This window comes from Myotis daubentonii, chromosome 4 (assembly GCF_963259705.1).
Source record: "Myotis daubentonii chromosome 4, mMyoDau2.1, whole genome shotgun sequence".
NCBI lineage: Eukaryota > Metazoa > Chordata > Mammalia > Chiroptera > Vespertilionidae > Myotis > Myotis daubentonii.
Genome location: NC_081843.1, coordinates 97,389,522 through 97,402,964, shown reverse-complemented (window position 1 = coordinate 97,402,964; position 13,443 = coordinate 97,389,522).

Sequence of the window (13,443 nt, the reverse complement as noted above, 5' to 3'; positions counted from 1 at the left end):
CCGCTGCAGGATCTTTTGTAACAGAGAAAGGAGGGAGTTAGCAGTTACAGTGCCCTTGTTCTGGGCACTTTAGATCTCCTCTGCTACTGAATGACAAAGCAAAATAGCCAGAGGCTTTCTACTGCCAGAATGCACTGCAATTTGTAGAGCACAGAGCACAGGCCAAATATGGCAATAAAACAAAGCCCAAGGACTGCAAACCGAGGAACAAAGTCAAATCCTATGAGCAGAGGTAGAGTAGAGGCAGTGCTGTCTTCTCTTCAATGTTGATCAAAACGCATTTCTATTTCTTACTCTCAGATGGGGAGAATATTTAACAAACTATCCAGATTTGTTGAAATCAAGAATTTAATGAGAACTAGGAACCAGACTATCTGGTAATCTTGAGGAGAAAACTTAGTCTACATCTTAACCTCAAATAAATACAAGTTAGGGCAGAAACCTGAATCACAGGCAGTAAGTCACCGAAAGGAATAATGACTTCTGAGTGTGGACAAGAAGAGTAAGGGATGGTAATTAGTGTAAGACAGTATGTGTTTCTGGATGTGTTTGGAATTGACCTACATCATTGCCTTGATCTGTGGCCGCCATCCCTGAGAGGTGGCTAATGAGGGTTCAGTGTGAGCAGCTGAAGAGAAATGTTTAGAGTGTCTTGGTTGAAAAGTTGGCCAAGGTGAGCGAGCTGCCCTCACGGAGTTTGAGTGTCTTGATGGGCAAGTGCCCAATTGTGAATGAGGCTTAGTAACTGCTCTGGTTTGAATTAGGCTTGAAAATTGAACTGGTGTAAACAGTTCCCTCATAGGTTGAAGCTCCAACCTGCACTGTGATCGCGTTTTGAGATGTGGCCATTGGGAATTAATTCTCTTTAGACAAGCTCATGAAGATGAGGCCCTCAGAATAGAATTAGTACATAAAAGAGATTGCTCGCTTTCTAACCATCTGAAGGCCAGGGAGACGGTTGTCACCAGAATCTGACAATTTTTGCACCTGATCTTGGACTTTTCAGCCACCAAAACACTGAGAAATAAATTTGTATTGTTTAGTACACACAGTCTGTGGTGTTAGTTATTGCACCCCAAGCAAGCCAGAACAGTAACTAGATGATCCCTTATGAAATACCAGGAAAGGAACAGTGCCGGCACCATCCTGGGCTTCCAAGTAGAGGTCACTACAATGGGAGTCATACCCACAATGCTTTCCCATCTGGCCTTCAGCACGTGTAGGTTTTATGACATTGGGCATTAAAACCAGGTGATATCCACCAGGAAATCATTAGAACTTGCTTGTATTTTCATGGTTAAAAGCCATTTGAGATTTCTCTTTTGTAAATAGCTTGTTTACACCAGTTCCATTTTTTTTCTATTAATTTGTTGGGTTTAAAATCAAAGTTGTGTGTGTTCTTTATATAGTTTGGAATCTAATAATAATTAATTAAATTATATTAAATTTGCATCCAACGTGATTAAATTACATTTTTCTGGGGGAAAAGAAATATAAATAAACCAATATGTTTATATCTCATTTATTATTTGTATTCTTATTTGTATTTTTTTTCTTTCTTCTGCTGTTACTTCTCCTGGGTCTGCCTTTGTTTTTCTCCTTCCCATTCTCTCTCTCCTTTTCCTTCCTTCCTTCTTCTTTCCACAAGTGTTTACTGACCACACCTGACTGTCAGGCACTGAGTCTACTCACCACATACAAAGATAAAAACCCAGGCACCTTCAGTCTATCTGGACAAGGACCTTCCAATAAATAATTGCAGCATAATGTGAATACTGTTCTATTTAATTTTCATACTTCATTTATTGCTTTTAAAAAATCTATTTGCTTTCTTTGGACTAGGAAGTTATGTGATGTCAGCTTTATTCATTTTAATTATATAGCACTTATTCCTAGAAATGGATGGAACATTTATGATAAGCTATGTGCATTGCTTCATTATTAAATCTGAACTAAAGCCTGTTTTTTCCTTCCTTGAATTTCTTCCATCTTTCATAGGCAAAATAAATTAGGCTAAATCTATATCATTATTATATGCAACCATAAAGCACAAATAAAAGCCTGCTACAGTAGGCAGTAATTATGTCAAAGTACACTTGGTTTCATTTTATGATGAAATGCCAACTTTCCGTGAAAAGCCAAATCCTCTATTTCAAAAGGTTAAATAGGAGGATATTTAAATAAAATTCTAGCGGATTATATTTAGAATGCAGAATACGGTCAATAGAAGACCAATCTCTGGCCTTGTTGAATTGTACTCAAAGAGAAAATGGACACGTTTGAATTCACTTTCAGTTCCTAAATTGCTATGCCATTGCAATTTGTGATTTTGTTCAAAACTGTTTCATAAAAACATTTTCTTTAAAAAGGCATAGTAATATTAAAAATGAAACTATGTGGTAGAATATACTGACATGGAAAATGGTCAGTAAAAAGTAGGTTTTGAAAAATAGTAAACATAATATAAAGAAGATATGTGTGTGCATACTCCTCAGTTTGCAAATAAATATGAAAGCATGTAAAAAGAAATATTCAAATTTCATTGGTAAAAAAATAACAACATACAACCTGTGTCATACTCTTCTCAGCTTTCTCTCTCAATATGTTGTAAAACATCTCAGGGAAATAAATACTTCTACCCCTGACATACCAACTCATCTTCTATGCTAATAAATGTTTACAATTTTAAGCTCAAAAGGGAATCTATTTACATATAAGTCTATTAATAATTATTTCTGAGTACTAATATTATGATGTATTCCTTTTCTTTTTTTTACTTTGTACAGCAAGCATATTGCCTTTTAAGTAAAAGCATCATTATAAAATCAATTTAGGAAATAAAAGTACACAAAAATCAGCAATGACTAATAATAAGATAATACACTTTTTTTTTTTTTTTTTAGTTTTCTGAACTTTAACTAAGACCTACCGCATCTGGCCAGATTCTATATCTCTTATTTTTTAAGTAAAGCATTTAAATATTGGATAGTTCACTAATTATGATGCATAATATTATATAAGTCTACTATTCTAAGGCATGGCTTGTTATAAAATTTAAATTATTCAGGTCTTTGATATTAATAAGAAAAATAGTTATTTGTTAAATTCTGTGTTTCATGTAGATCAAGAGGGTAGAAACACATTGCTAAACACATAAAACCTCCATATCCGGTTTGGCTCAGTGGATAGAGTGTCAGCCTGAAGACTGAAGGGTCCCTAGTTTGATTCCGGTCAAGGGCACATATCCAGGTTGTGGGCTTGATCCCCAGTAGGGAGCGTGCAGAAGGCAGCCGATCAATGATTCTCTCTCATCACTGATATTTCTTTCTTTTTCTCCCTTTCTCTAAAAAAAAATAAAAATATATATATTTGAACACATAAAACCTTCATAAAGTTTAATGAGTGTTATTGATCAACATTGGGGGAACATAGAAGCAGGACCTAATTAGTTTAGGGGGGTAGGAGGGCCTCTTAAAAAAATAATCTTTACTGAGATCTAAAATATAAAAAGAAGTTAGTTTGGATTAACAAGAAAGGGAACAATTTGCAAAGAAAAATGATACTATGACATTAGCCCTGAAGAAAAAATACCAGAAGTGGGGAATATCCTTTTGATCAATAAATGTATATATAAAGCTAGGTACACAGAATAAATTAATTTATACATTTTTTAAAGTATATATAAAATGCACTGAGCTAAAACAGAGGGTTAGAAGAATTTCCTGAAAAGAAAATATTATTCTTTCACTAATTTTATAAAACTAATATTCAATCATTTCTATGTACCATATGTCTTTAGAAGGTGGTATAATGGCCCTATTGCTTATAATAAACTAGAGGCCTGGTGCATGAATTCATGCATGGGTGGGGTCCAGCCCTCCTTGATAGGAGCAATTGGGCAGTCGGAGGAGGGGGGGGACAATGGGGGGGGGCGATTATGGGTGGGGCTGGCTGGGGGGAGGAGCCACAGGTGGTTGGCCTGCTGGCTTGGCCCCCCTAGTCAAAATCCCAGTTGAGGGGACAATTTGCATATTAGCTTTTTATTATATAGATAATTTCATACTGTTTTTCTGCTTTTTTCCTAATTACCATAAAATCTTTACTTATAACTTTATTTAAAGGGGTGCTTGTGTGTGTGCTTGTGTTTGTTTGCAGATATTATTTATTTCTCCACTTCTTATTTCTTAAGGTTTTTTAGTGTGTAAATAAATGTTTCTTACCAGAAAAAGGTACATTAGCTGTACCTAATATGTCATTTATTCTTTGTATATGTGACAATGTTAAATAGTGTACTAGTTAAGGCAAAGTGATAATAATTACTATTGTTTCTGTTTTCTAATAGGGCACATTTATGTGAATGTAAGCAAAGATTATATATATATATATATATATATATATATATATATATATATATATATATATATATATATATATATATAATTTACTACTACCCATCAGTTCCTACAAAATGACAAAGTGTTTACAAGTAGAAACTGTGTGTGTTTATGGGGGCTGGGAGTGGTGTTGGGGAGGCTAACCACTCTCCATTAGGCCTGCATGCCCAGGAAATAAGTGGAAGTTAGTCTTAATTTTGTGTTCACCTGATTCTACAACTGCTGGAGGCAAAATTATTACCAAAGAAGGGGGTAATGTTTGTAAAAAGGTTTCTCTAAGAGTGATAGAACAAACACGAATCATCCATTTCACTTTCCTGAAGAGACCTTCATTTTCATTCTTAAAGAACCCCATAAACCTGAAGAAATGAAACTATATGCAGGTAGAGAAAGTACTACTTGAGTGAATAAAGATGGCATATTTTTAAATTTTTGTTTTAATTCACATGGTACTTCCCCAATACAGGATGTATTAACTCTTTAAAACACTAGGGAAGCATTTAATATACTGAAGAACTTAATTTAATAGGACCCTAGGAACCTGAAAGCAAAGTGCTCAGTGGGAGAATCTGGCTCATTAAGTTCAGTGATGCAGCACCCAAAGGTATTGAATTTTAAATGAATTCACAAGACTAATAAATCATCCCGGCTGACAAGTGAAATATAATTTGTGAAAAATTTATTACCCATGATTAGCATGTATTAAACATAAGGTTTTAAAATCTAAGCAAATGTTATACTCCTAGTTGGATAAATACTCTACATTGCAAGGAGTCTTTAATGTATTCTGACATCAAGCTGCTCATGGCAGAGTTTATATTTCTAATGAACATCATCTCAGCCTTTGATAGTTCATCCTTTACTTGTCATTCAGACTAGTAAACCCATCTCTAATCATGTCGCATATATCCTTGGGCTTTGAGTTCTAAATTCAGTCATTGCTCTCTTCTTGGATGCCCATATATTTCCCATGCTTCATCCAATGTCCTCAGTGTCATTTTGGAGGTGATGACAAATAACATAGATTCTGTGGGAATAGGTTATGGCCACAAATAAGCTCTAAAATCAACTTTGTGGTTTATGTCTGCCTTTGATTGCAGCAATACAACTCAAGGAAATATTCATGTTTTTAACTTCTGTCCTGACAAAGATGGGCTGTCCCCATCTGTGAAAGCAGACATTACCTTTCCCTATATTTTCATTCATTGCTATTCATGGCAAAAATGTCAAAATTCACAACACTCTAACCCAAATTTCCTGACCTTATTGTCAACTTAATGGCATGGTGGGATTCATCAAGCAATCTTTCTTCTTCCTGAAATTTGTACTTATTGATACAAAATTTGATAAGCATTTGTTCTGCTTTACTCTATAAGACCATACTAAATACAATTCACATCCTATCTGTAGTAAACCAGACATCAGGGAAGCATATTCACATAGAAACACCAGTAGCTAAAAATTCTAGGAAGCTTTTACCATTTGTCCAAGTTGTAATTTTTAAAAATATATATATATTTTATTGAATTCAGAGAGGAACAAGAGAGAGAGAAACATAAATGATGAGAGAGGATCATCGATCAGTTGCCTCCTGCATACCCCACACTGAGGATTAAGCCCACAACCCTGACTGGGGATCGAACAATAACCTGGTTAGGAGTTTGATGTCAACCACTGAGCAACACCGGCCGGGCCATATTGTAATTTTTAAGTCTCCATACAACTGTTTATAACTAGTTAAATGATTCAAACGTAATTTCTGAAAATCTTGAGTTTGTTTGTAAAATTTATTGTAGGGGAATATCAAGCTGTTTTGGGGAAATATGACACTGATCATTTACATTATAATTAATAATGATGCATAAATATATAGTAGATATACAACTATGTAAAATGTATACTTTAATTTCTAAAGAGTTTTTCTTTAGTTTTATAATTTATTTCAATGTTAAATTAATTTGCATTCATTCATCCATTTTAGCATATTTAATAAGTACTTTAAGCTTCTACTTTGTGCAATATATATATATATATATATATCAATAAAAAATTCGATAGACTTTTTCTAGGATCCTACAATCCATTTTAAGTGTCAACAGATTCCATGAAAACAAACAAAAGCATGATTAGGAATTAGGAATTGTGATAATATGTGAAAAGAGCCTTTTAAAGAGAGAAAGAGCACATGGAAATGCCAAGTGGTGGGATGTCCTTGACACATTCAAGAACGGGGAGACTGCTGTTTAGGAACAGGGTAAGTGACACAGTCTGAGGAGACATGACCTAAGTGCCATGTGGTTGGGTGGAGTCAGGGATCAGAGGACCTTTTATGGGACTTGTTAGGGACTTGAGCTTTTATTGGGGGTGAAATGTGAAACCACATAAAGATAGCATATGACAAGTGCCAAGATCTAGTTTACTATTTTTTTAAGGCTGAAATGTAGAAAATACTCAAACAGAAGAGGATGCCAATGTGATACATTTGGTGGTTGTTTCAATAATCTCTGTCAATATTTTTTTACATGATTATAAGACCCAGGAGGGCAGGGTTTTTTGTATGTTTTCTACTGTTGTATTCACAATAGAACAATGTCAGGAATGTAGCCAATCAATCAACACTGTCTACTGAGTGAATAGTGAAATGGATGAAGGGTAGAATGCCAGGTGAGATGATGGAGTTCTGAATGTAGTTTGAAGGTGAAGGTAATAGTAGATTAGCTCAGTGGTCGGCAAACTCATTAGTCAACAGAGCCAAATATCAACAGCACAACGATTGACATTTCTTTTGAGAGCCAAATTTTTTAAACTTAAACTATATAGGTAGGTACATTGTTATGAACCTAATTAGGGTACTCCTAAGCTGGCCTTTGCTAAAAACGTCCTCAATCTGATTGAGGTACGTTCGCTGAGGTCGACCCCTTCCAACTCTCCCTTCCACACTCATCTTGTATACTTGTTTCGTCTATCTCCTTTCGTTCATCCTCTCTATATGTCCAAACCATCTCAACATACCTTTCTCAGTCCTAGACATTACATCTTCTTTCACTCCACAACGTTCCCTAAAATTAACTTAAAGTTTGAATGAACTATACTTAAAGTTTTTTGCCGGGGTCCAACCCCAGCAGGTCCAGGGGTTCCCCAAAGGTGTGGACGGAGTCGGCGAAGAAGGAATGACACGGAGACAGCGTTCAGTTGATCAGCAGCCTAGCCAGGATCTCCAGCCAAGTTCTGGTCTCGATCTCCAGAGAGGTTCTGCTTAGGATCTCCAGCCAGGTTCTGTCCAGGTTCTCCAGGCAGGTCCAGTCACCAGGTTGTAGTCAGGCTCTCCTGTCAATCTCCGCAGTCAGGTTCAGTCCAGGATCCCCTGCCATGCTCTCTCGCCAGGCTCTGCCTCCAGGCTCTGAGGCCAGTCCCTGTCCAGGATCCTCCGGCATGCTCTCGCCAGCGAAGTTCTTCTGTCTCTAGAGAATGCTCTGTGTAGGTTCTGTGCCTAGGCTCTGTCTCTCTTGGTCCTGTCTTCCAAGCCCTGTGTCCTTAGTTCTGTGTTCTGAGTTCTGTCTTCTGAATTCTCTTCTAAGCTCTCTCTCTTTCTGTCTTGTTACATCTGTATTTATACCAGTTGATTTCAATCCCATCAATTTCTATTCCAAAGGTTAGGGCGTTTCTTATCTCCATTCCAGGGAGTAAAGATTATGTAGCTTAAGCATGATTGTTCGTAGTTAAAGTGATTAATTACCCGCCTGGCACTTAGTTAAGGGGTTTTATTCCCTCCCTAACTTCAGGGGAAAATCCCTACCTGGGGAAACAACCTTTCTCAGAGGTGACCTTGGTTAAAACACATAGTGCCAAGAAGGTGAGCAAACATATTAAGAAAAGTATGCCATATATGCCAGGTCCCTTGAAACAGCAAGCATGGACCGGCTCCCGGCAAATTCCCCCTTTTTTATTTTTTAAAAGCAGGCATTAAAAAGAAAAACCTAAAATGCTCTCTTGTATCCATTTTAAGAGTAGGATTGGCGCTTTCCGCTATTACCTGAGTCCTGATCTATCACCCCAGGGAGAGCTTGCCAATTCTGCACTTTCCCGGGGTGGAAAGGCTGCAGTGGGGTTAAGGATAAGGCTCCTTGGGCCTACCTTCTCCCATGCCATTACATTTACCTTTCCTTCCTCAGAAAAGCATGGACATACTTCTTGTATAAAATGTTCTGTCTGACTGGGAGTAACCTTAATTCCTCTGCTAGCAAGCATATGTGTTAAAAGATTAATACAGAGTCTTATTTCTTTAGACTCAGTATGGCACATCTTCTTAATCTAAAGATCAATACAGAGTCTTCTTTCTTTGGACTCAGTATGGCACATCTCAATCTAAGAATCAATACAGAGTCTTCTTTCTTTGGACTCAGTATGGCACATCTTCTCAATCTAAGTTCTGTACTATCCACCTTCTTACCCTACTTATCCTCTGTAGGGGGGTTTGCAGCACCCTGGTGGAGTCCTATCCGTCCCGAATGTGGGGGTTCTCAATGGGGGGGGCTTACCTATGGGAATCCTGTTCCAGGGGTTCCCAAAGGTGTGGACGGAGTCGGCGAAGACTATCCACCCTCTTCCTACGGTGGAGTCCTATCCGTCCCGATAATGGGGCTTACCTAGGAGTCCCTGTTCGGGCGCCAGATGCCGGGGTCCAACCCCAGCAGGTCCAGGGGTCCCCAAAGGGGTAGACGGAGTCAGCGAAGAAGGAATGACACGGAGACAACGTTCAGTTGATCAGTAGCCTAGCCAGGATCTCCAGCCAGGATCTCCAGCCAAGTTCTGGTCTGGATCTCCAGAGAAGTTCTGCTCAGGTTCTCCAGTCAGGTTCAGTCACCAGGTTCTAGTCAGGCTCTCCTGCCAATCTCCGCAGTCAGGTTCAGTCCAGGATCCCCTGCCATGTTCTCTCCAACGAAGTTCTTCTGTCTGTAGGTTCTGTGTAGGTTCTGTCTTCTTGGCTCTCTTCTAAGTTCTGTGTCTTTCTGTCTTCTGAATTCTGTCTCCTGAGTTCTGTCTTATAAGTTCTGTCTTCTGAATTCTCTTCTAAGCTCTCTCTCTTTCTGTCTTGTTACATCTGTATTTATACCAGTTGATTTCAATCCCATCAATCTCTATTCCAAAGGTTAGGGCGTTTCTTATCTCCATTCCAGGGAGTAAAGATTATGTAGCTTAAGCATGATTGTTCGTAGTTAAAGTGATTAATTACCCGCCTGGCACTTAGTTAAGGGGTTTTATTCCCTCCCTAACTTCAGGGGAAAATCCCTACCTGGGGAAACAACCTTTCTCAGAGGTGACCTTGGTTAAAACACATAGTGCCAAGAAGGTGAGCAAACATATTAAGAAAAGTATGCCATATATGCCAGGTCCCTTGAAACAGCAAGCATGGACCGGCTCCCGGCAGTTTTTAGTCAACTTTGCACTGTACGTGTGCGCCTGCACGTGGTATTTTGTGGAAGAGCCACACTTAAGGGGCTAGAGAGCCGCATGTGGCTCGCGAGCCGCGATTTGCCAACCACTGGATTAGCTGATAGAATCTTCACTGAAAGTGATAGAAAATAATGGTGTCTTTATTATTATTATTATTATTAACTGGAAGAAAATAATTGCCATTTACTGAGAGAAAAAATTATGGGAAGTGAGTTTAGGAGCAGAGTGAAGAAATGGGTATTGGAACTAATAAATTTTATATATTTAACAGATTTCCAATGGAAATATCAACTAGGAAGTTGGATATACAAAAATTATTATATGTGAGAATTCTGTTTATTTTTTTTTTTATTGATTACAACAATTTTACTTTGACCTCTGTTCTTTTGATGGCTTCTGGTTTTTATTTTTTGTGGTAATCTAGCAAAAAGTAATGCCTAAAACCTATTTAAATGTCAGATATGGTTTTAGTATGTTTGATCATCAATAGTTACTGGAAGCCTCAGTAATTTATACATGGTTTATGAGAGAAAGGTACATTTAGTGACCCCTGAGGGAAAGAAGTCCAGACAATATATGGACAAGCCAGGTGCTGATGACAGTGCATGATCAATAAGCTTATATGCAGGGAAGAGTAAGCCGGTTTCGCACATATATTTTTCACTTTATTTTTCTACTACAGTTTACATTCAACGCTATTTTCTATTAGTTCCAGGTTTAAAGAATAGTGGTTCGGCAATCTCATCATTTACAAAGTGGACCCCTGATATTGTAAGTACCCACCTGGCACCATGCATAGTTATTACCATATTAATAACTGCATTTCCTTCGCTGTACTTCACATCCCCATGACTGTTTTGAAACTACCAATTAGTCCTTCTTAATCCTTTCACTTTTTCACCTGGTCCCCAACACTCCTACCCTCTGGCATATTTTAGTGTGATCAAAGCCTCTCAAACTTTTATTTTTTTTTAAATATATTTTATTGATTTTTTACAAAGAGGAAGGGAGAGGGATAGAGAGTTAGAAACATCAATGAGAGAGAAACATCCATCAGCTGCCTCCTGCACACCTCCCACTGGGGATGTGCCCGCAACCAAGGTACATGCCCTTGACCAGAATCGAACCTGGGACCTTTCAGTCTGCAGGCCTATGCTCTATCCACTGAGCCAATCCGGTTAGGGCATCATACTTTTAGCAGAATACAGCAATTGGGGGATTGAAGGACAATAACTTTAGTCAAATTATTACTCTAGTTTATTTTGGGTGATTTATTTTAAAAGTCCCATGATGTAAAAGTCAAGCAATAAGAATTCAGTTAAACTTCAGTTAATTTTTCAATATGCATAACACTATCCTACAAAATGATGGTTAGCTCTGTATAATTTAATTATTATATGTGTTTATGAAGATCTTTTTTTAAAAAAAAAATATTGTTTTCAGAGAGGATGGGAGAGGGAGGGAGAGATAGAAACATCAATGATGAGAGAGAATCATTGTTTGGCTGCCTCCTGCATGCCCCTTACTGGGGATTGAGCCCCAAACCTGGACATGTGCCCTTGACCTGAATCGAGCCCAGGACCCTTCAGTCCTCTGGCTGATGGTCTATCCACTGAGCCAAACTGGCTAGGAAATGAAGGTCTTTTTTATATGCTCTAAAGAAATCCTGGTGAGAGGGGGCAGGGGGCATCCTAACATAATGAAAATCATTGTTTTGAACTGGATCTTAATGGAAGCATGCTATCTGGCAGACTTTAAAATAAAAAAAACAAAACTATCTCAATGATATAGAATAATTATAAGTAAACCTCTATTTAGTAAAATCTTAACTTTTCATCTCAAGATAAATTCCTCATGTTCCAATGCATGCTTAGTGTTAAAACACAGTGCACATTATACCTAAATCCCCGAATCTAGCAAAGTATGCTGGGGAAGAGCCTTCTTTAGAGTGTTGTTGCTGCTCCTTTACATGTTTGTCTTCAAAATAAATGTAAATTAATAGAAGACATAAACTGTAAAGGAAAAAAAATGGGAAAGACCTCCAGATCTGCTCAATCATGATCTCCATTGACAATTTGACATATTACTTCTGAGTATAACTACTACACTCATTTAACCATGCTCAGTATGCTTTAAGCTCGTCATAATTGGCACTTCTCATGACATTTGACATGAAGAATTATTTTGAAAGTCACATGCATAAGAGCTGCTCCATAATTTTTTGTTTTCTGCTCCCTTTTAAAATCAACACCGGTATTTGTAACTAAAGTCTTTCTATTTGCATAGATTACTATAAAATAAAACTACCCAAAACATTCTGCCTAAAATAGCGTGTTGTTATAAAATAATAATGTATTTTATAAAATCAACACAAAATTACCTTTCCAGTTTATCTGTGTTCTTATATTAATAATGCTATTTATTTTAAAGTTCAGTACATATTTTCATAGTAAATATTAAAAAAATCTTGAGTTACTAATATAATACTCTTTTGTAATGATGATTTCATAAAATGTTAGAGACATATGGTATGCTTTTCACTGGATTTTTCTAATGCATATTTAAAACTAAGATTTGCCTATTTAAGAACAATGGATTAGATGTCATGAACAACTTTCCAAAATTCAGGAAAACTTTAATAATAAGGAACAATTTGTTTGGTAATAATAATTCATCCAGTTCATCTGCTTAGCATAGAAATTAAATAACATATATCAAAATGATTAGTATAAATTGAGTAGCTCCCTATGCAGTATTAATGCTGCTTTGTTAGGCTGTGTATTAGCATTTGTTATACAAAAATACTTCATAAAATCCAAATATTTATTTAGAACCACTTTAAGCTAAGTTCTTGAATTTTATCATTAATATACTAGTATTTTTCATTGTTTCCAATAATACTAAAAGCAGAAGTGAAATGCCATTTAAGATATTCATTTAAGCAGGTATACTTTTAATTATTTTATATAATTTAATGTAAAAATATTTGAAATGTACACACATTCTTTTTGCAAGGTGGATATGTGCCCTGACTGGGAATTAAACCTGCAACCCTTCATCATGGGACAACACTCCAACCAACTGAGCCACACCAACCAGGGCTCTATGAACATTCTTAATAAAATCCTCAAACCTTCAGAAGAACTACATAGGTCAGGAATTTTGTTGTTAACTATGTCACTTATTTGTGAATATTTTCTAACTTAAATAACTAGTAACAATTACACTTTTTATATAGACAACTTTATGCAGGTTTTTTTTTTTGTGGATGTAGGTTTTATACACCTTTGCTTAAATACCAAATCAAATAGTAGAAGACTGTTTAGTTTTGTAAGAAATGAATAGACTATCTTCCAAAGTGTCTGTCCCATTTTGCATTCTCACCAGCAATGGATGAGAGTTTCTGTTTCTCCACATCCTCCTCAGCATTTGGTGTTGTCAGTGTTCCAGATCTGGGCCAATTCAATAGGGGTAGAGTGGTACTCCCATTGTTTTTTTAATTTGCATTTCTCTGAGGACATGTAATGTGAAGTATATTTGCATAAGCTTATATATTGCATATCTTCTTTGGTGGAGTGACTGTTAAGATCTTTAA